The sequence below is a fragment of the Pleurodeles waltl genome, chromosome 3_1 (genome assembly GCF_031143425.1).
Source record: "Pleurodeles waltl isolate 20211129_DDA chromosome 3_1, aPleWal1.hap1.20221129, whole genome shotgun sequence".
NCBI classification, from domain to species: domain Eukaryota; kingdom Metazoa; phylum Chordata; class Amphibia; order Caudata; family Salamandridae; genus Pleurodeles; species Pleurodeles waltl.
This window is the reverse complement of record NC_090440.1, coordinates 150807290-150831061: the sequence shown is the minus strand read 5'-3', so window position 1 is coordinate 150831061 and position 23772 is coordinate 150807290. Positions and strand designations below refer to the sequence as shown.

Below are 23772 nucleotides of genomic sequence, written 5' to 3'. Positions count from 1 at the left end.
TTTTCCTTCCAGGTTTGCCACCTCCCTGGTGATCTTATGGGTCAGCTGACTATTTGTTCCGGTTCCCGGGCCCTCTGGGACTCGAACAGCCCCATTCTGGGGAGGGGATGTGTAACCGGGCATCTATCGCCGCGGATACACGCGCGCCGACAGAGCCCGTACCAACATACCCCCGGGGCACTCAGTAGAGTCCAGAAGGGGTGACGTCAGACGCAGAAGGTGTCTCATCGGACAATGAAAGAGAGGACGGACGAGAAGAACGCCGTCCCAGGGAGCAGGAAGGAACCCAGCAGACGCGGACCGAGGAGGAGAGAGAGGAGAAAGTCGGGGAGGAACGCGACGCGACCAGAACGACGCCGAGAAGAAAGGAGGCCTCGGAGCGCCTCCCGCCACTACCGGGGAGAAGTCAGGATACTACGAAGGGGCCAGCCACGTCCCAGGAGGGGTGTGGCACCCACAGGTACGTTCGTACCTAACCAGGGGTTTCGGGCCGGCTTGGCTAAGGGGAAGGAAACCGAGGGAGGGGAATACGGGGAGCAAGGCAGGGAGGTCCTATAAAGAAGGGGAAATCTACTGACCCTACCCCTAACCTCACTGTGAGGGGAATCCCTCTTAGGAAAGGAGATAAAAACCCAAAGAGGGAAAATAAACCAGAACGTTCACGGAAAGGTGACACTCACTGCTGAAAGAAGCTACCCCACCACAACCCTACACCTCCCTTCCCTCCCACCAACCTATTAACCCTATTACGACCCCTGCCTTACCTCTACACTTACCTGTTGTCCCGTTCTTCTTTTGTTTTGGGGAAACCTGGGCTGCTGCCACAAGGGAAAAGACCGGACCTCCTTCTATCCGGGAACGGGCTACACCGGAACCTCGACCCAGAATCCTGCCAGAGAGAAAAGAACCCGGATGAATACAATAAGAAACCAACCTGAAACATAAGACTCAAAAAGAAAACTTTAATTACGTATAAATAAACCACTTATCCAGTCAATCCTGAGCCTATAGAGTTATTCCAATATCTCTTCCGCCTGGAGGCAAAGAACCCATTACACTCACACCTTGTAATACCCTTTGTCAACATTTTCTATACACTGATTTACACACATAATGGATTCACTGTCTGTATGTGTGTGATGTAAAGTGCTCCAGCACCCTAGCTGGTAAGAAAGGCGCTATAAAACAAATGAAATACATGTGAGAGAGGGGCCATTGAGAGATAAGATGCACTGCTAAAGGGTGGTGATGAGGGAATCATTGAAGAACCCCAATAAAGATTGCCATATCCTGGTGCACTGTAAGGTCACCATTTACTATTCTATAAAAAAGAATACAATTGAATTTAAAATGAAAAATGTGTTGTATATTGCACCGTTTCTGACATTTTCCCCACATTTTCTTAGAGATGGAGAACCCCCAAAACCCACTGTAGTGGTGACTCGCTCGCTATGCACCCTATGGGGGCTAGACTTACATTTGACAGGGCTGGCTGGTTTGGGTTCCCAGTCCGGCCCTCCTGCACCTCGTCTGAGTGGCAGAGATTTTTTTCGGCAATACTACAATCTCCAATATGGCACTCCTGAAGGCCAAGTGGGCTCAGCGTTATTTCTTATTTATTTATTATAATCCTGTTTTCAAAAACAAGTGTTCTTGACATGCATGGAAGTCGAATTTTAACGACAGGGCGGGGTAGGTTTTAGAGTTCAGGGCGGTGGGGTCAGGGTTGTTTTTAGGACAGGGTGGGGTAGTTTTTAGGACAGGATAGGTTTTAGGGTGGGGATGGGGTCGGGGTAGTTTTTAGGACAGGGCGGCATAGATGTTAGGACAGGGCAGGGTAGGTTTTAGGGTTTACGGTGGGGTAGTTTTTAAGACAGGGCAGGGTAGGTTTTAGGGTTTAGGGCAGGGGGTCGGTGTATTATTTAGTGCAGAGTAGGGTCGTTTTTAGGGCAGGGTAGGTTTTAGGGTTTAGGGTGGGGCAGGGGGACAGGGTCGTTTTTAGGACAGGGTATGTTTTAGGGTTTAGGGTGGGGGGTCAGTGTAGTCTTTAGGACAGGGTGCAGTAGTTTTTAGGACAGGGTAGGTTTTAGGGTTTAGGGCAGGGGTAGGGAGGCCAGGGTAGTTTTTAGGACAGGGTGAGGTAGGTTTTAGGATAGGGCAGGGTAACTTTTAGGGTTTAGGGCAGGGGGTCAGATAGTTTTGAGGACAGGGCAGGGTAGGTTTTAGGGTTTAGGGCAGGGGTTGGGGTAGTTTTTAGGACAGGATGGGGTCGTTTTTAGAACAGGGTAGGTTTTAGGGTTGAGGGAGAGGGCGGAGGATCCACGGAGGGTTGTATCACAGAGCGACGCTTAACGTTACCAGATATACCTTTACTACGCATGCTTTTATAATGAAATTCGTTGCAAAGGCATGCGTGGTAATTCCGCCATTTGTGGTTCTTCAGAGGCACCTACTCAGTAAAGAAATCACTCTTCCCACAGCCTTAGCCGCCTGTCAGGGACTCCCACCCAACATATAACTGACTGTGACACTGCTTGCCTTTTAGAGGCATCAATTGGCCATTTTACCTTTCCCATAATAGGTGTGGGCTTTTGTGGTACAGAATTCGAAGTGTGGTTACCTATGAAAGCCAAGGGTGGCGGAAGGCATCAGAAATGACGTATTGGAACTTGGCACCTACATGACACGGAAGCCGGATCAGAGCTAAAACAAGCATGCACCAGAGATTCTCCTGACCTGCCTGGCTTTGAGATGGACGCCCCGTAGCCCCTCGGCTTGGATCTCTTTCAGGCCTCCACCACGTGCTCCAGAGGGAGCCCTGTAGAATGCCTTGCTGTGCAGGGAGAGTGCAGACCGCTTGTAAACGGATACCCGGCCGAAGCTGCAGACATGGACGCATTGAACTAACTCAGCACATGTGGAATGAACTTAGCACCGCTCTGTTCTTCATTCACACGAGCCTCTTGGGAGGGGGAAAGCTCGGATTTTCAGAGTGATATTGAACCCTGCTCACGGGGGTAGTTTTCTTCTACAGATCTCTGGCCATAGTATATTTTGCATTGTAAAGACCAAGCGTGTTATTTTTAAACAGCAACAAGGCCCCAAAACCTTGGGTATAAATTATTTATTTCTGTTGCCTATCTATGGTATCGATTTGATGTTTTCTTTGAATAAATAGCATACAGTTATAGGTTGTGGCAAATGTTAAGCAGGGAGATTCTGGTTATTTGTACCACACTGTCAAAGATCAAATTGTTTTGTTATCAGAAACATGGGATTACATAATAGGCTTAAAAATCAAAAGAATACATGTTTATGCATGGAGCCCACTCCCAGACGATTACTTGAGGTTAGGGGGGCCGGGTGCCCCCCTGAGCCATTAATGGCCGCGGAGACCACATCCGCTGGGGCCGGCTCAGATGCTATGTCCTGGCGAACCCACTCCTGTGACATAGTGGTTTCCTACCCGCAGCGGCGTGGGAAAGGAAACCTGTGTTTGATGTGGCTTGGTGGGAGCATTTTCAAATCTCCCGCCAAGCCAGAGGAAACACCACGCCTGCTCCCAGCTGGCGGGAGCTTCAAAAATGCTCCTGCCCGCTGGGAGCGGACTTTATATTTGTTTCTGGAAACAGATAAAAATATTGCTCCTGTCTGCAGGGAGCAGCATGAGGAGCTGCTCCTTGTGGGCGGAAGCAATACTGGCTCCCACTGTATGTGGGGAGCCAGCTAGGGCCATAGGTAGGGGCCTTTGGGATACGCCACAGTCCCCAACGACACACTGGTGGGTGCGCTGGATGGGCACCAGGGCACCCACATTTCTCTATGCAGACCCCAGGGCATGGGGTCCCCAGGGCCAAAATCAGCCCATGGAAGGAGACCGTGTACCACCTCCCTCTATACAACGTACCAGGCCCACAGGGGATGGTGTGCCAAAGGCCGTGCGCAGCGTGGGTTTGGCTGTATGTGGGGGATGTTAGCTGCAAGGCCTGGCTGCAGCCAACTCCTCACTGTGCACGGCGGAAGGCCATGAGCGGTGGGGTGGTTGCATTTACATATGGTAGTTAAGTATTACTTTACATTAAAAAATCCTAGAAATTCACTGAAAAAAACACAGGTTAAAGTAACATTATAGTAAGATATGATAAAAGGATTATAGTTAGGTGAATATGTCAGTGATACCCAGGGGCGGCTCCTCCGCAGTGATAGAGGAGCGGCGCCCCCCTGGCTAAGAGCCAGCAGGTGTAAAATAAAACGATATTACATTATCGTTTTATTTTACAGCTGCAGGCTCAGCTAGCAGCATGTGCAGGAAGGGGTAGGGCTGGGCCACAGGAGGGGGCAGTGGGGAGTGAAGCCTGTGCACTAAGTGTGCATGTTTGTTTGGCTGGCTGACTCAGGCTGGCCAAACACTAATGCTCACTTAGGTTTCTCCAGCCTGGCTGTGTTACACAATCGGGTTGGCGAAACTGCACAGGCTCCAGTGCATTGTCTGAACGGCAGACCAAGTCGCTCAGACCAATCCTGGTGCTGCTCTCATGCTAGGTTTAGTATGAGAGCAACTCCAGTATTGCAGGGTGCCTGTGCTGAATGCTGTGACACCAGAAAAGAAGAGACAAGGGTGCCGGGCGCCAGCATCGGGTACAGGTACTTTTTAAAAAATTATTTATTTCTCTCGTCTCCGCCCCTTCCTCCCTCTTGAGATTTGCGGTGGCCACCGCTGGTAATAACATTAACATTTTGAAAACCAAAGAAATTCACTGATTATAGTTAGCACTGCTAACTATAACTTGTGCCCCTGCTATACACTGCCTGTGAACTCACATATGACATCACTCATGACATGGCATAATTTAGATTACACTCAATATGAATGCAATCAGGTAAGAGTCGCGGGCAAAGACAAGAATATTTCGATGTGATGGCAGTATTTTCCTATGCTTTTGCCTTTTCTAATATGTGCAAAGTTAATGTGGCTTCCATATCGACCACTGATCTGTCCCAGTCCTTTGTTTGTCTCTATCACTGAGTACATATTTGAAATGGTGGCTTGTTATGAACATGCTAGTTTGAGCAAGGCCTTTCAGCCAAAACGTGTTGCATGTGTTGGTAAAAATGAAACTTTGCAAGATCCTGCAGAACCCTGAGTGCGTGTATCTTTGTGGTTAAGAAGCAATTTTGGTGAAGTGAATTCTCAGGTCTGCTCCCGATATAATGCAACACCCTTGTGAGCAGGGGGCACGAGTCAGTGGTACGTGTTGTTCTGGAAATATATATATTATTTAAAAAGGGAGTGGGAGCACAGCCCCCCGAGCCGGATAAAGCCCTTGGGACCCATCCCTGGGGGCCGCTATTTAAAAACGGGAAACGGGCACACAGCTCCCCTCTCCGAGCCTCAAAAGACCTCAAGGACCCCATGCCCCAGGGCAGCCTCTAGTGATGTGTCTGGGAAGCCCATACTTGGGACACAGTTTGCCTGCTCGCAGGTGCGCATGGAGGGATAAAAATGTGCAATCCCATCCAGCAGGAGCTGCAAAAATGCTTCCGCTGGGTGACAACACACATTTTTTTCCCTGCGCTCGCTATTTCTTCAGGGAAACAGAAACTGCAGCATGCTTTCCCTCTCCTTAAACAAATATCATGGCCCTGGGGGAAGGGGTCCACGTGACCTGTAAAGGTTCAGGAGCCACTCATTTATTATTCACTGCTTCCTGCAAAGAGTGCTCAGTATTGTCCTGCATGGACTTTTTAAACATAGCTTTTACACCTTGGTGGTGCACCTAGAAGGGGTTGAGGCACCACCAAGCACTTTTTTAATTTTGTGGGGCTGCAATATTAGAAAAACAGTAACTCTCCTGTGTTGTTTAATCCATGACCCTTGGACAGTTTAACAGGAAAGCACTGCTGGCCGGAGCTCTATGCACTTCAGCTGGAGTGCAGAGCCCCTTTGTGGTTGGCTGTGGCGAGGCCCTGTGTCCAACCCCACACTGTGCATGGATGAGGGCTGTGTGCTTCGTGGGGTTGGCTGCCTGCTGGTTAGACAAGTCCGCGAGGTGTTGGATGCAGGGCCTAATGTAATACCAACCTCATCCGTGCAGGGTGCGAGGTTGGCATTGCATCAAAAAATCCTAGAAATTCAGGGAAAAAACGAACTGACATTATAGATAGGTATAGTATTATTATCTTACTTTCCATTAAAATAAACCTTGGAAATTCACTGAAAAAGACAAAAGGTTAATGGGATGTTATAGTTAGGTGAATGGCAGTTAAAACATACTGTTTTAAAGGAACAGTGAAATTCACCAGTTATAGTTTTGTTAAGTGCCCCAAGGTAAGTATAGCTCATGCCCTCACCACGCACTGCTAATTACCCCACATTTGACTGGTAATGCGCTGCTCTTCATAAGCCTTTGTATAATTGGTTGATTGTTTGTTTGATTGATTGAAGTAACATCCAGGGTAAGCATTTGGTATGCTTCCTGCCAATGGATGTTCTGTAAAAAGGCATAAGAAATTCCATCATGTAAAAAATGAATTTGATTGCCTTACTTCCTGTGACAAAAATAAGTACCCCCATATCACTATCACGTCATTCATGGCATGTTCTATGATAACACTGACAACATGACTGTGATACCTGAAATGGCATTATTGAAAACAACACTGCAAGTTCTCTCTCCCACCATCCCATAGTCAGGTTTGTGCAACTTGGGGCAACAGAATTCCCCATGGCAGTCCCGCCTATTTGCTGTTATTCAAAATTATCTTGATTATTTCCATAAGCATGTTCACATGTTTCATTTTAATTAAATTCTCTTTCCACAGAAAGCATCTGCATGGTTTCAACACTAGCTCATGATCAGCGTGCCGCTCCCTGGCTGCTGCAGATCACTTGTGGTATCCTCTGGCTATGCCTAAGTCCTCCTTTTGCATTGTAACTTTTCTTTTATGATTTTACTGCTATTTTATTGTACTATTTGCATTTTTTCACCATATTGTTTGCCTCCTGGTTATTCTGCTTTTTCTGTTGTTTGGTGGCACTGTTTTGACACTGCTCCCGCCTTTTTATCCTCTGTTTCCCTCCTGCCTCCTGCCAACCCCTTCCACCACCCAGGACTACTTATGGAGGCCACAGCACAGACACATAGCAGGCATGCCAAAGGCAAGCCCTTCTGCACCCGTTCACGCCTAGACCACACCCAGCACCAGAAACCCTGTTTCTTCCACCCCGCGCAGCTACACGGCCACAGACCTCTGAGCCCTGGATCCGGGGCACATCAACAGCAACTGCTGCTGAACATCGCCATGCACCACCAGAGGACCATTCTCCTGCCAAAACTGCTGCTTCACCTGCAACACTGAAGTAACCAACAACGCCAGAGCAGGGGCGGCTCCTTCGCAATGGCAAAGGAGCATAGCCCCCCTGACTAAGCCAGGAGATGAAAGATAAAATGATATTTAATTAAAAGTAAGTTTTTTTTATTATATTTGTATTTATATATCCCCCAGTCTCCCCTCCCTGTCCCTCTCCTCCCTCCTCCCCTCGAGATTTTCGGCGGCTGCTGCTGCACCACAGACACCACAAATACAACTGCATATGACTTCACCCAACATGTCAAACGAGACTGCCACGGCACATCTCCAGTGCATTCTACTCAATTCACGATCACTCGGCAAACACCACGCAGATCTGGGGCACAACTACATCTCTCACCCCAGAGATCTTATTCCTCACAAAGGCCTGGCTGAACCCTGCCTCCCCGCCAGACATCGCCATCGCTACCCCACAAAGGCTACAAGATAACACACTGGGACCAAACCAACAAACACGAAGGTGGAATTGCCATCATCTACCAGGACACCATCGACTGTACGACGTCCTCAGACAACTCGATCCCAATAATGTAGCATCTCAACTTCTAACCTCACACAGATGGAAAAAGCAACATCAGCGGCACCCTCGCCTACAGACCACCAGGACCACACCCCAGCTTCTGCACCACCCTTCCTGACCTCATCGCCATCGACTCTGAGCACTACATCCTAGGGGATCTTAACTTCCACCTCGACAACCCCAATGACACCAACACAACCGACCTCATGGAAAGCATGAACAACATCAGCCTCAAATAACTTGTCACCAACACTACTCACACCGTAGGACACACACTCAACCTCATGTTCATATCCTACCGATCTCTTGCAGTGTCTTCAACATGGCAGAGGCCTGATTTAATCATAATACTACTATGCAGTTTGTAGACTATGGGGGTCATTACGACCCTGGCGGTCGGCGGAGAAGCGGCGGTCTTACCGCCAACAGGCTGGCGGTAAAAATTTTGAAATTATGACAATGGCGGTTACCGCCATGGTCATCCGCCACTTCTCCGTTCCGCCCGCCAGGGCGGAGACGACCGCTGGGCTGGAGACCTGGGTCTCCAGCCCGGCGGTCGTCACAATACCGCCGGCGGTATTATGACCCGGCTGACCGCCATGGATTTCATGGGGTTTGGAACCGCCATGAAATCCATGGCGGTAAGCACTATCAGTTCCAGGGAATTCCTTCCCTGGCACTGCTAGGGGTCTCCCCCACCCCCCACCCCGAGTCCTTCCCCTACACCCCCCACTACCCCCCAAACGTGGCAGGACCCCCCTCCCCACCACTACCCCCGACATTACCTTACACATACACAGCCAACACGCACTCAGGCACCACCAACACATATACACGCACACACACCAACATACATGCCAACTGCCACACACACAGTCATACACGCACACCCTCATTCAGACATACATGCACACATCCATACAGACATACATACAGACAGACACGCACTCATTGCCAAACACACAACACCCCGCATGCATACACGCACTCACACACCCCCTCTACATACATACACGCACACCCCCATGCATGCACACAACACACAACACCCCTCCACCTCCCTCCCCTAATGGACGATCAACTTACCTGGTCCGTTGATCCTCCGGGAGGGGACGGGATCCATGGGGGCTGCTCCGCCGCCACCACACCGTCAACAGAACACTGCCACGCCGAATCACAGGACGTGATTCGGTGGGCAGTGTTCTGTTGACGTGGTGGTGGAGGTGGAGCAACCTCCACTTCCCCGCCGCCCGGCTCTCCGTCTGAAAAAGGACGGAGGGCTACCAGCAGTCATAATGCGCCGAGCGGAAAACCGCCACCACTGGCGGACTTTAGCATGGCGGTCCCTCGGCGGTCTTGTAAAAAGACAGCCGAGGTCAAAATGACCCCCTATGTCTTAAAGAAAGGATGTCTTATGCAGATTAAATGCAATTACAGTTTCTTAACTTAAACTTAAAAAACAAAGGTCGTTATAGTTAGGCTCACATTTTAAACTTACAAACCATAGAAATTCACCTGTTATAGTTATCTCACGTAAGTATAACTTGTGCCCTAAAGTAACTATATCTCGCGCCCCCCACCATGCACCATGCACAGTTTTTTCTTCAAAACGTTTACTGCAAACAATACATTGATAATATCAATGATACTCAAAAATTTCATGAGTGCCATAATTTGTGGGCTAATTAGCAGTGCATGATGAGGGCGCGAGTTATAGTTACCTTAGGGCATGAGTTATAGTTACTTGCCATAACTTTAACTATAACAGGCAAATTTCTATGGTTTTGTACGTTTAAAGTTCGAGACTAACTATAACGTCCCTGTAACCTTTGTTTTTTTAATGAATTTCCATGTTTTTTTAAAATTCTATTTCCTAACTATAACATCCCTGTAACCTTTGCTTTTTTGTGAGTTTCTATGTTTTTTTAACGTAAAGTATTTTTTATTACTATACGTTAATCCAACGTATGCAGCCTGCGGCCAGGCCCTGCAGCCAATACCCTATAACCACCCAACCCCAGGCTGCGCATGGCCTTTGGCTATTTGCGGCGGAATTTGGCTGAGGTCTGTCTCTTTGGGTGTGAGAATAGGTTTGAGAGGGTTATCTGGATGTGAAAGCGGCTGTGAGAGTGTCTGGGTGTCAGAATGGGTGCAGCAGTGTCGTAGGGTCTGTGAGTGGGTGCTGAGGGTTTCAGTGGGTCTGTGAGTGGGTGAGTGAGAGTGTGAGTGGGTGCCTGAGTGAGTGGGTCTGTGACTGTGTGTGTGAGGGACTGAGTGGGGCTATCAGTGGGTGCATGAGGGTCTGAGTGTGTCTGAGTGGGTGCATGAGTGTGTGAGTGAGGCTGAGTGGATGCGTAAGGGTCTGAGTGAGTGTGTGAGTGGAAGAAAGATTAAAAAAGAGAAAGTGAGAGAGTAGGATAGAGAATGAGAGGGAGAGAGATACAGAGTTTTTCGGCTTTGTTGAATGTATACATAGCATGAGATATTTTCAGACAATTGGAAAAGAAAAAATGCTTTTGTCCAGTAAGAAGAGTGTGTTGAGCTTTTTATATGTACATTAAATATTTGAAGTTGACAACTAACAATTTCAAGTTGGGAAATGACCACAGACACACCTAAACTCAAACTCACAACCTTCGATATGACAGTCTGAGACCTTAACCAGTAGGCCACAGGTTACTCCTTTCTTTATAGTGTCCAGATATAATGATGGCAGTCAAGACACAGATTCTGATTGGCAAAAGATGTAATTGTTCCATCACTAGGCATGTTTTACATTCAAAACATGTGTAATTAAACAACAAACTGCCATGAACTAGCAGGATTTGAACTTTCAACCCACTGAATAACAGTCCCAGAGCTTTACCAGTAGACTAGAACGGACTCTGTATTGCTGTGCATGAAAATGTTTGCTGGTGTCACACTTTCAGGTCAGTTTTTGTAGAGAACATTGCAATACCAATCTTTCTCTCTTTCTCTCTTCCTGGGTGAGGCCCAGGAATTCAGAAGTTACCTTGACAACAAGCATTGGTCTAAATCTGCTTTAAACATTACCATTATGTTAATAACTGAGTTGCCAAGTTACACAAGGTTTCAAAAGCATAATATGATTCAAACTGGTACTGTGATGAAAGGAAAATAACAACATCTCTGATATCACTCGTAAGGGAGGGAATAAGGCATGACTACCCCTGCTCACTGCTGGGACCATGACACCAGCCCGCTCCATCCATTCCAGGCACCTCTCTCGTGCTGGTTAACAGCATGAGTGCGGTGTATGGATTGATTAGGGGAGTCCTCCCTCTACAGCAAAGACAGCAGAAGAACACAAGGAGAACGCGCAGCCAGTGGGTAAGTGCAGTTTTATTTTATTTTATTTCAAATGTATAATGCATGTAAGTGTGTAATGCATATAATTGTAGTGATTGTGTTTTCTTTCGTAATTAGTGGTATGTTTTTATTTGGGCTTTAGGAGGGAGGAGGTATTCTATTTTGGGCTTTTGGCAGGAGGGGTGGTTTACTTTGGGGTTTTGGAGGGGGGTTGTTTTATTTTTTGAAGGGGCAGTAGTGGATACCACCTTCAAAAAGTAGCAGTCGCTACTGATACTAATTAATAGTTTTAGTATACTAAGGGGTAGGTGCAAGTGGGAACTTGTAAGACACAGTGACAGCAAACAGCATACAAAAGCATCTGCACAAGGACAAGGTTAATAACCTCAGCAGTCTTTGAAAATCGTGCTTTATAGAGCTATTTCGTACCCTGGCTGTGATAGGTGAACTTCCAATAGTTACAAAACCAATGTCAAGAAAAACTGCCTGCTGAGGCTTCCATTTTTAAGCATGATATTGAACACTCACATAACTTGATCATTCACATGACCATTGTGTGATAAATATAGACGGATGAGAGCCATCTGAGTTCTGTTGTTGTGCCGTTCTCTGTTCATTGTCTATTGGACTGTGCTGGATGCAGTGCTTAATTTGTAAATAAAAAAGTGCCGGTGCCCAAAGCCCACCTCTTAAACACGCGGCTGCTGCAATTAAATGTGCGAGCACGGAATACTGAGGCAGCGTAATCCTGAAGCCACCTCGTGCCTCTACAATCCATATAAAGCCACTCCCTGACCCTTCAGCTCACTGTAGCAGCTTTCTACTTTCTCCCTTTGTGACGCTTTTTTGTTTTTCCCATCCTTCGTCTGTCCCATATGTGTCTTTTGCTCGCAGCAAATGCTCGAGGCAGTGGAATAATCCCCGGCCCACAAAAATAAGTGTTGGTGCTCAGCACCGGAAACAACAAGCACAAATTAAGCACTTGCTGGATGTCTCCTACAGGACAATGTCTAGTGTTTCTTGGTGGTCAGTGCTTTTATTAGCACAGGAGTTCTCAAATTAATAGCATAACTGTGCTGTGTTGAATGTGTGTGTAATGTTCAGTCTAATGTGTACTGTACTATTGCATGTTATGTTTTTGACGTGATTAGAGTTTTGGCCTGTTGTAAGCATGGGGGTGATATCTATTTCTGCTGTGTAGTATGCATGTGCAATGCTCTAATTAATGTGCCCTGTCCACAGGGATCGAGTTAATATACATTTTAGAGTAATTCACTCATGTTGGACATGTCATAGTGCTGGGCTATAGTCCGCACTGCGGGTGGCCCAGCTTCTGCTTCTTAGGGGACAGGTCATGTCTACAGAGGACTCAGGTCGCATTACTGAGGCAAAGGTTTGCTGCTGAGGCCACACCCCTCACTCGTCGGGGTTTGGGGACGACGGCAGGCTGCAGTCAGTCGCCTCCAGAATGCCTTCCCAGGTGGGAGGTTAAGCTCCGTTACCAGGTGGCATAGCTGTAGGGTGACCAGATTTTGAGGAGCAAAGACCAGGACAGGTCAGACATAAAAGAAGGACTAACAACTCTACACTCACTTTTATATCTGGCCTGTCCCATTTTCTTTGCGTAGCTTTGTGAATGTGTGCATATACGTGTATGTGTGTGTGTGTGTATATATATATATATATATATATATATATATATATATATATATATATATATATATATATATATATACACCCATTTACAAGACTATGCATATAAAATTAGCTATGGCTTGGCCTCCCACCCTGCAACCCCAACCCACCCCCACCTCTCTCTGCCCCCCCCCCCCACTCCGCCTCTCTGCTGGGAGCAGACAGGGGACTGTGTTTTCTCATAGTAACAGATAAAATACTTTAATTATTGCATACTCTGTAAGCCTCTGTTAAAGGAGAGCATACCTTGAATTTATGCTTCCCAAGATAATCTAACCTTTGTCACAAAAACCGGGACATTTATGTAATAATTTGACCTTTGTCCCAAAAACCGGGACATTTGTTTAAAATTAAGAGAAGCGTCGGGACACCGGGGCAGTCCTCTAAAAACCGGGACTGTCCGGGGAAATCCGGGACGTCTGGTCACCCTACATAGCTGCCAAGTTTCCTAGGTCCATGCTTGGTGTGGTAAACCCTTCCAGGTTTTACCTTCGAATTCTGGGAGTTGTAGTCCCGTTTTATAATCGAATAAACACGACTAAAAGTCCCAGAATTAAAAGAAGAAACCCTTGACTAGAGCAGCACATCACTTATGGAGACAGGAAGCTTGGCAGGGCTGAGGTCGACTTACATTGCTACAGAAGGGCACAGCTCCTGGGGTAGGGTCACCGCTGAGTCCTTGATCGCGGGGACTCAACCTGCGTCAGCCTTCTGTACAGTATCTGTGCACGTAAACTCTGAAGAAGTCCCTTCCCTTTGTGCGGAGTCTCAGCAGATGTATTTAGCCAATAGTCAGTTCTAGTTCTGGGCTGGCTATTTTCATGCCCTGCAGAATGCAGAATGCAGGCAGAGTTTACCTCTCCCTTCAGCCTGTCACAGGCCCGGCAGTAAATATGGCAACGCTAGTGGAACAAATGAACTCATCCTGTTACGACAGGAAAACTCCATATGAGGGGGAATCAATCCACTGCTTATGCACAGTCGCACAATAACAGCGCCAGCCAGAATTTCGTATTTGAAACACACGGGCGAAATAGCTCAGTGAGTTAATAGATCTGGGTGCAATCTGCAAGCCTCTGATTCTGTCTGCAGCAGGCCCGATTACCCTTCCAGGAGCAATGAAACAGGTGCAGCGGACTGGAGGGCTATTGAACAGGTGAGCTATGCCTTTTAAAGAAATCTAAGTCCATTTCTTCTAAACCTCCACCTAGAATGCCAGAGAAATATGCTCACATGCCAGTCGAAGTCTGAAAAAGTTCATTGACATATTGACAAAAGACACAGTCGTAATCTGTAAATTATTACTGATTCAAATGACCAGGAGCTCCCCTTGCGACAGTTAGTGAAGCTAGAAAGCAGGCAATTTTAGCTTGAGCAAGAAAATATGCTGGCGAAGGCTACAGTAACACAAATGTAAGTAAATACAATTTACGTTTTAACAATCGCATATGTTGAGATCAAAATCCAGCCTGAATAGGGCACTAAACCCATATTCATCACCAAGGGATCTGTCAAGCAGACAATCTTGAATTGCACCTCGCTTTGTGCATCTTCCGAGCGTGGAGGAATACATCTGGAACCCCCTCCCCCCCTTCCCCCCCCCGACCACCCCCCGTAGCTCACTCTCTGATATAGAGATCAGAGGGGTTAGCATCCCTAACAATATGAGGAAAGAGGTCTATAATATTCTGCAACGGGCCTCAGCGACTTAAATGCTTCTTATTGGCTTCTGCTGCAGCCTGCAGGTCACAAGCTTGAATCCCAGCGAGGCCTGCTCACCCTTTCAACCTTCTTGGACTAGCAATTTGAGTAACAATAAATTGATTAGTAGGGTCACGTGTTATTCGCAGCTCTTAGAAACGACAAAATAATGGATGTAGCATAACTTGAAAAGTTTTTATAATAAATGTCCTTAGAATGGACCCCCCTCCATTCCCTTCCATCTGCGTCCAGAAGATTGTGAGTGTCTTTCATCCTTGCCTTGGTCGCATGTTTCCACTAATGCTGCCTGCACCAGGCACAAGAAACGGCCTCTGAACTCAAGCGGGGTTTTCTGAGGTTCAGGGTCTATTTTTGGCCTGGGGGACTCAGAAGAGTCTCCTTTTGGCAGAGGCAGAGCATGCCACAGGGTCTTACATCACTTTCTGAGTCTGCATTCTCATTCTCCAAGGCCAGACCTCTCTTTCATTACTGAAGGTGGAGGCTGTGTTCAAATCCAGTGCCTCATGTAAGGTTCTTTGTTTGTACTAGAGAAACAAATATATGTGGATTTTGTCGCTGCAGGATGGTTTCTTGCAGAACCCTTGCTCATGCCAGTCGCCTACACAAGCCTAGAATCCCTCCTTCCTCACTGTTTCATCATCATCCACCTTGGCTGTGGAGGGAGGCTGGCAGAGGTGTAGCTGTGATCCATAGAAAAAAGCACACTGGCAAACATATTCATTCTAAAGTGCTCTCTTCCTTGCAGGGCTTTGAAGTTGGTGTTACAGCCACCCCTTAAATGTCATTTACCACCCCCTGTGGGGGCAACATCTTGTTGGCAAAACAGTGCACTGACCACATTACCACCAAACATTTCACTTGAGATTTCAGTATCCAGCAGGGTGACTAACTTCATGCCCTTTGAAGCTGAACAATAACTCAATCAACCTTGTAAGAGGCTGAAGTAAGGCAAAGGCTATACCCTGGACCCAATTATCTCCAAGCCTGGCCAGACCACCTTCACTGATCACCATCACTACTTACTTCAAAGAAGGACATCGAAGGTATAAGCAGGCTCACTAACATCTCCCGCCACACTACCAGTGACACCCTTGATGAACTAGCTCTTTATATGTGAAAACACAGCAACTGAAGTAGCAATCCAGGTTTACTTCAGATGAGCTGATATTTCCAGCAGCAATAGATACATAAGGGCAGAACGAAATTTATGGTAGTGAACATGAATTTGTGAATGTATGGGAAGCACTTCTACATAGAAAACCTGATCAGCTAAACAAAAAAACAAATAGAAACATTACATGGTACAGCCCAAGGTGGATGCTTTTAAATTTTGAAAGTGATGTGCATCTTTATGGATTCTTCATTCCTTATCTCATGAGCTGTCTCTTTAGACTGGTTTCAAGCTGCTGAGTATGAATCAGATAGGGTTAAAAGAAGGCAGGCCAATGGAGGGGGGCTATCAGATAGAAAGAATTGATTCTGAAGGCAGCACGCAGTGGTTTTGGTGTGACCAGTACATTTTGGTGTGGGATACGCAGATCCCCGGAGGAAGTGCGTAAGCCCATGCTGTCCTGGAGGTATTGTGGGCGGGAACAATGAAGTACTTTGAGCATAATTGTCAACAGTTTGTAGAGAGAAGAACAGCTGATGGATGGAATGCAGACCAAATCAAACATTCACCCCCAATCACAGATCTGGGTTTAATCCATCAGTTTTTTTGCTCACCATGCCATTCCCGTTTGGACCGAGCCATATGCAAATCAATCTTGACCCTGTTCCCCAAGAGAACAGTCCAGCCCCCCGAACTACCAGGCCAGGTCCTCCCTGGACCAGAAACAAGCATCCTGGGACCAGTTTCGGGCTATCACTCCTCTTCAGCCAGGCTAGCCTAGCTTGGACATGACTTGGCATTTCGGGCTGGACTGTTCCCATGAAAAACAGGGTCAAGACTGATTTGCATATGGCTGGGCCCAAACTGGGGTGGTGTGGTGAGCAACAAAAACGATGGGTTAAACCCAGATCTTTGTGACTGGGGGTGAATGTGTGCATTCTTCAGCATTCTGTCCATCATCTGTTCTTTTTGCAACAGTTTGTAGAGGGACTTGTTTTCAGCTGAGAGCCATCCCGATTTCTGACAAAACATAGCAGTGGGTGAGTCTTTGAGTAGGTTGAAAAAGATGCTGGGTGTGAAATTAAGCACCTTAGCCAGTGGGAGAAGGATTACTGTGGATGCCCCCCTCGCAAACGCTTGCTATACGCTAGTTTGCTGAGTACTAGGGAATTATGTCGTACGTTAGCGGTACAGTATGAAAGACTTGGATGTATTTTTCATATTTCACATTGGGTACATCAAGGCTTTGAACCCACAGTCCAAACATAAACTGGAAAAAATAAAATATATTTAAATCTTAAGAGGATTGCTTGCAACATTGCTGGCGAAGCAATGGATAACAGGCCCAGACACAGACCTTTCTGGCTGTCGGTGGGTGCATGAAGAGGATCTACTTCCTGAAGCCTAAAGGGAATTGAGATGTTTTTAGTGATAAAGGGAGCATAAGAATTGCCAATCCATAAAATCTGTGATTGTGCTTGTTTTTGAATCCTCAAGTACCTCCACGACTGACTACATCTGATGAATCCAGAGGAAGGTGCAATCAGAAGAGCATATTTGGAGAACAATCTAATTGAAGGGTTTTTTTTTTTTCTGTCAGTCAGTGTCCCTAGAAGAGGCCTGGATATGTTTCATCCCTAATGCAGAAGGTAACTATCCCCTCTGTATAGACTCTAGAGTGCTTAATTAACATTTGGAACCAATACTCCCTCCTGCTTGTATCTAGTTTTGCACTAGACCATGCTGCAAAGACGAGATGTACATGATCTGGTTGTACATCAGAGAAGGTGAGTGGAGACAGCTTTAAACACTCCCTTTGGCCACTTTGAGTACGTATCATGTCATCCCTTTGGGGTTATCTAACACGCCTGCTCCCTTCCAACGCTTCATTAACACAGTGTTTAGAGGCATCTTAGAAAATGACATATTAATTTATTTGCAGTACATCTTAGTTCTCTCTGACAACGTGGAACTACACCAGCACCATATGAATAAACTATTACTCTGAGAGAACATGCACTGTATGCAATGCCACACAGAATAATTACACAATAACGTGCAACTCACTTCCTTCCAAGAAGTGCCCGCTATTGACCCATCCCAACCTACTCCCCGAGTCCAGAATGGGAATTCTATGGGGACCATATCTCCTCATACTGGCGGGTGCAGCCATGGGCTTGGTACACAGTACTCTATGTTGTGAATCTGTCCATTGCAGTGTTAAAAAGTGGAGTGTAGAAAAGAGCATAATGGCCTGCTATTTCATGATAACAAGTTGTTCATTTCTGATAAGGAATTACAGAAAAAGATCCTTCATTAATGCCATGATTTTTCATACAATGGCCATCCAGGAATAAGAAGTTTTAGTGGGACAAATTGTAGAACTCCTATAAAGAATATGTGTTGAGATGTGTCTTCTGTATACAAGCTATGAATGATCTTAGGAAGCTGGTGGGCTTGATACGACCTTTACCCAAAACCCAAGCTGCTATGGTTATGGGTAGCCATGGATTTTGTGGTGAATCTCCTCAAGTTGCAAGACTGTATTGTGCTGTGGGTGGACCCCAATGATTTTTCCAAGTTGTCACATGTCATTTCACTCTCTTGATTGCCCACTGCACCAGAACTCACAAGTTATTTTTTGAAGGAAATAGTCAGTGTTCACAGACAATCTGAAGTAGTCATTTCAAATAAAGATTCTCAATTTATCTAAAAATTTTAGAACACTCTATTGAATATATTAGGGATTATTAGTACTAAATGAGTAAACTATCACCCATAAACAGATGGCAGCTGAAAGACTGAATTGATCTTTTGAACAATGTCTCCATTGTTTCATCATGAAACTTCAAAAGGACTGGGTTTCTTTGGTAGCAGAGTTCGCATAAACTAAGGCCCATATTTATAGTTTTTTTAGCGCAGCATTTGCGTAATTTTTTTATGCAAAAACGACGCAAACTTACAAAATACAATTACATTTTGTAAGTTTGCACCTCTTTTGCGTCAAAAAATGCCGCAAATGCGGCGCTAAAAAAGTATAAATATGGGCCTAATTCTTTACATACTGTCGTAGGATTTTCACCTTTCTGTTGCTCTTACGGTTTACATTCTAAGGTCTGACATGCTTCTTTATGAATAGTGGAAGTACCATCTGTTCCAGAATCACTTATTAAATAATTTCAGACTCAGAAGTCAGCCATTAGGAACCTCAGAACGGTTAAAGAAGATTACAAATATATATATAAATATACATAGATCTCCCGGGCCAGGGTATCGAATAGGAGATAAGGGGCCAGATGTAGCAAGGCATTAGCGCCTCGCAAGCGGCGAAAAACGCCGTTTGCGAGGCGCTAATGCCCGCACGCGATGCAGAAACACATTTTGCGAGGTGTTTCCGACTCGCAAATAGGAAGGGGTGTTCCCTTCCTATTTGCGACTCGCACCGTGATGTAAGTTGATTTGCGACCGCGAAAGCGGTCGCAAATCAACTCGCAGTTACCATCCACTTTGATGGTAACTCATTCGCAAATGGGAAGGGGTCCCCATGGGACCCCTTCCCCTTTGTGAATGATCACAAAATAATTTTTTCAGAGCAGGCAGGCAATGGACCACTGCCTACTCTGAAAAAAAAACGAAACTAAAGGTTTCGGTCATTTTTTCTATTTGCAGCTCGTTTTCCTTTAAGGAAAACGGACTGCAGATAGAAAAAAAAACTGCTTTATTGAAAAGCAGTCACGGACATGGTGGTCTGCTGTCTCCAGCAGGCCACCATCCCCGTGAGTGCCTAGACTCGCTATGGGGTCGCAAACTGCGACCCACCTCATGAATATTAATGAGGTGGGTCTTTGCGACCCCATAGCGAGTCGCAGAAGGTGTCTGAGACACCTTTCTGCATAGCAAATTGCGAGTCGGAAGGACTCACAATTTGCAACTCGCAATTTGCTTTCTACCTACATCTGGCCCAAGGTCTTGTTATTTAGATACAGAAACAGTTTCGCAGATACAGCTGCACAACCAAAATGTCTTCCAAGCTTTGTGGGACCTTTTTAGACAGAACAAAGGGTAGGTCAGTCATGTTGCATAATACATGAGGGGTACACCCAGTTTTCCATGTGCTCAGAGTTAAGCAAGCCAATAAAATCACATCATGACAACCTCTCCTTTTGATGCTGGGAGAAGGACACCCTGAATGTGAATTAGAAGCCTTATTTGAGTCCAAATGCAGACAACTGTCATTAGCGTATTTAGTAGCCTGGAAAGGATCTGACGCCTCAGAAAGATCTTGCAAGCTGGCATCTTTTGTGCATGCCCCTCATCTGTTCAGGAAGTTTCACAAGGCCTGCACCCATAAACGATCTCTTACAGTCAGAGGAAGAGATTTTTGCACAGGGATCGGGGTGGGAGACTATCCGGAGACATGCAGTTGGGATGGCCAAGATTAGAAAAAAGAAGGAAAGACTTGGCCATAAAAAGACATTAACACAAGGGCAATAAAGCATTAGGTGAGGATGGAAGAGGTGGAGGACAGACCTGTGGAGGATGGGAACGAGAAGGAGAAACTGGCAGTGCAACCTAAGGCCAATCAGAGTCGGCTTCCTAGGTCAGAGGATAGGGCATAGTCTTCTAGGTGTCCTTAAGGAGCGGGAATCAGTCTGTGCTTCCCAACATTTTGTGTTGTAAGGTTCCATATCCTCCTTAGTTTGTCCCTCTGTTTGCTCCCACACTTTTGTGTTTTTTCCCTCTCTTTTTGTATTTCCTATCTGTATGCTTCACGACTCCGTCAGTGATGTGATACCAACTGGTGTTGCCATTTTGCCATACACACTGCTGTCTCCTGTGCAATGGAAAAGGGTCTCCTGGGGCTCTAAGAGTTTGTCAACGGCCCGCCATTTGCAGCGTGGGGTAAATCATAGACTGCTTGAGATTACTATATTCATAAAGCATACATTATTGTACACTCAAGTATATTCAATTCTTACAAGATTCCACCATTTTACTGTGGGTTGCACCCAGACTAACTTACCTGTTGGAATTCAGTCGATGAGGTGCTGTTGCGCTGTTGTTTTCTCTCTTCCTCCCTTAGCCCATGTTCTCCCTTTCAAGGTCCTACTAGTGCGTCTCTTTCTATGTCTGCTGATTGGCTGCCTTCACAGTGAGAGGACTGGTGGAATATCATCAGAGTCTGTCTCTGATTGGTTCCCTTCTGGCCGAGTCCTGATCCTTGGAAAAGAATGGGAGGAGTGATCTGAGAACACAGAGGAGGAGGAAGGGCCAATAGTGTTTATTGTTAAAAGAGGTAAAAGCATAGCTCATTTGAAACACCTTGGGTAAAAGTCTGTTAGGAGGGAGTTGTGAAAAAGTGATATCAGGCAAAGTTCCATGGGAGAAGTAGGATGGAAGTACGATGGGATGGTGGAGTAAGATGGGAGGTGAATGGTAGCAGCAAATGGCGGCAGCCAGAATAGTAGCAAGGGTGTCTCTAATGTTGGTGGTCTTGGAGGAAAATTAAGACAATGCCTGTGGCTAAGAATGTGAGTGTAGTGTTAAAGGACATGGTGGGCGGATTAAGTTACTGCTCAATGCCCAGATTTACAAATATTTTACATTGGGTTTATGTCACTTTTTTAACAGAGACATAATGCAAAATCCATTTTGGTATTTACAAAGCAAGACAAATGCTGATTTGCATTGCTTAGTAAAAAAATAAAATAAAAAATAACACCAGGCAGTGCATTGTGCTACCTTGCAATAGAAAGGCGTTCCATGTGTAGTGTATGGGCATTCCCATGCATCCACTCATGGATTTTAATTCAAACTCATATTTACAAGGAGTTGTATATATGGTTTTGTACCAAAATGGCGCATCTGCCTAAAACAAGGAGAAATACCTTTATTTCTGCTCATTATTTCCTATTTGTACTTGCAAAAGCCCCCAATTATAGTTTAGTTTTTGCACAAAAAGTATCCTGACAGTAAAGCAGTCACCCTTGCAGTATGGTGCAAATGTGCATGCACTGTTTCTAGAGAGCCCCAAGTGCTCCTGCCCATGGAGAGAGATCACCTGCTCAATTTCTTTGAAGAGATGGCGCAGTTCTGCTCTCCGCAGATGAAGCAACTCAGCACGGCAACTTTCCGTGCTGCGCCATGTTGCACCACTTCCTTGTAAATATGCCCCCATGTGTGAGAGATTGCGGATGTGCGTGGAGTGATCAGATGATGTTTTTGTCACTATCAAGAGTTAGTGTGTCAAGGCAAGTCTGTAGGCATCAAAGTTTTCTGAGGTCCTACTTTTGTACAATGTGTGAATGTCAGGCGTGGTAATGCATGGTAACCCAGTTACCATGGTAATAATGCTGCCCCATCCAAGGCCCTTCTGCAGAGCCCATGGTCACTGTGCTGGTGCGTGAGGCACCCAGCCTCAGCAGGTCAGGGCGTCCCACCCCCCTTCTGCCCACTGCAACAACAACACACAGACAGTTCTTAATTTGTGAATGGTTACAGGTGGTGGGCGCCGCCACTCGTGTTACAAAACTGGGAATTATTTTTTATTTTCAGACTTTAACCAAGAATAAGAGGAAGGAAAGGGGAAATGGGGGAGGAACAGAAAGATAGGAAAGCAGCGACAAAATAAGAAAGGAGAAAGCAGGAAAGAAAAGGTATCCAGCAACGTCAGTGACAGAGTCCTAGGAAAAACCATGTGGCACTGCACCTCCATGTTTATTTTTAGAAACTGAGCACTGTGCAAAACGCGCTTCTGAGCGCACAGATCAACGCCTTCCCTTCCATTGGCCAGCAGCCAGACCCCTCTACCCTCTCTCTTTCACAATACCCCCAGCCGTCCACTGCTGAGCACATCCTCGCCAGCTGCAGGATGCGCCACCAAGTCCAGCCTCACAAGTTAATGCCGCACGACAGCATGCACAAAGTGGAAAGACAAGAGTGATGAGGGTAAATCTGTCACAAAATCCATCGAGGTCTGTTACTGTGATTGTTGAGGGGTTGGCAAGTGTTACAACAATCCCATTGGTTTTCTTTGTGGTTCCTTGCTCTGTGGACAGATGTTGCATTGTTTGACAAACCTCTCAATTTCTCTCCTCAAGTAAAGCCACCAAAATTGGCGGTTTATTAAGTCTTGTAACTGTGAATTTCAGGATGTCCTGCTACTCAAAATGTCCCCATTTTATGATTAGCTCGTGTTGGTCAGAATCTGCCATGTAAACCTTTCCTGTATGCCAGGAACCTCCTTTTATATCCTTCAATGTTCTGGACTTGGCGCAATCTTCTCTGCTACACTGAGAGCCTGATACCTTTCTTAAAGGCTTGTAACATAGTCTCAGCATTTACACTAGCTCTTCCTGTTATGGCAACAATTGGTGAGGTCTTGCTAAAGTATCTGCTTTTCCATGTCTGTTACCAGGTCTATAAGTGATCTCATAGTTAAATCTGGAACAAAAGAGAGACCACCTCACATGCATTTAATTAATTTGAGAGAATGCAAATTGTTACGATCTGGCTTTGAGCCCCCTCCAACTGATTTTGCCAATGGCCCAGAGCATATTTGATGACCATCAATTCACTATGATACTGGTAGATAGTATAATTATTTTCTGTAGTTTGAGGGTTCAATAACAATATGTCACCCAATGTACAGCACAGTCTCTGAATCTTTTTTGACAAGACTGCTCCAACAGCATAAAAAGGAGCATAAAAAGGAGCATCCACCTAAAGGATAAAAGGTAACTCACTATCCAGATGTTTCAAAATGGGGGCAGTAGTGAAGGCCTATTTAAGGCTTTGAAACACCTCCTCTGATTCCTGTCGCCCATCAAATGGGACACCCTTCTGTATACGTGGAGTTATTGCCCTTACAATTTCTGAGAACCCAGGTACAAACTGTAGAAATCACAGAATCCCAGAAACCACTGAATCGTGTTCACCGGTTTGGGGATGGCCCACCATGTACCTCCTTGCTGTGAGGCATTCTTTTAGCTGAGCTGCTTTCAAATAATGTTCTGAGGCTAAG

The 23772-nt window shown here is 45.9% G+C and overlaps 1 long non-coding RNA gene across 1 annotated transcript in view; it reads right to left on the bottom strand.

The window, feature by feature from the left end:
* Window positions 1-775: 775 nt before the first annotated feature.
* The window catches only part of LOC138283168 (uncharacterized), a 193236-nt gene continuing 170239 nt past the window's right edge, over window positions 776-23772 (bottom strand). Inside the window, exon 3 of the long non-coding RNA XR_011201102.1 lies at window positions 776-889. This is a non-coding gene — a long non-coding RNA (uncharacterized lncRNA). The remainder of the gene's footprint in view (window positions 890-23772) is intronic.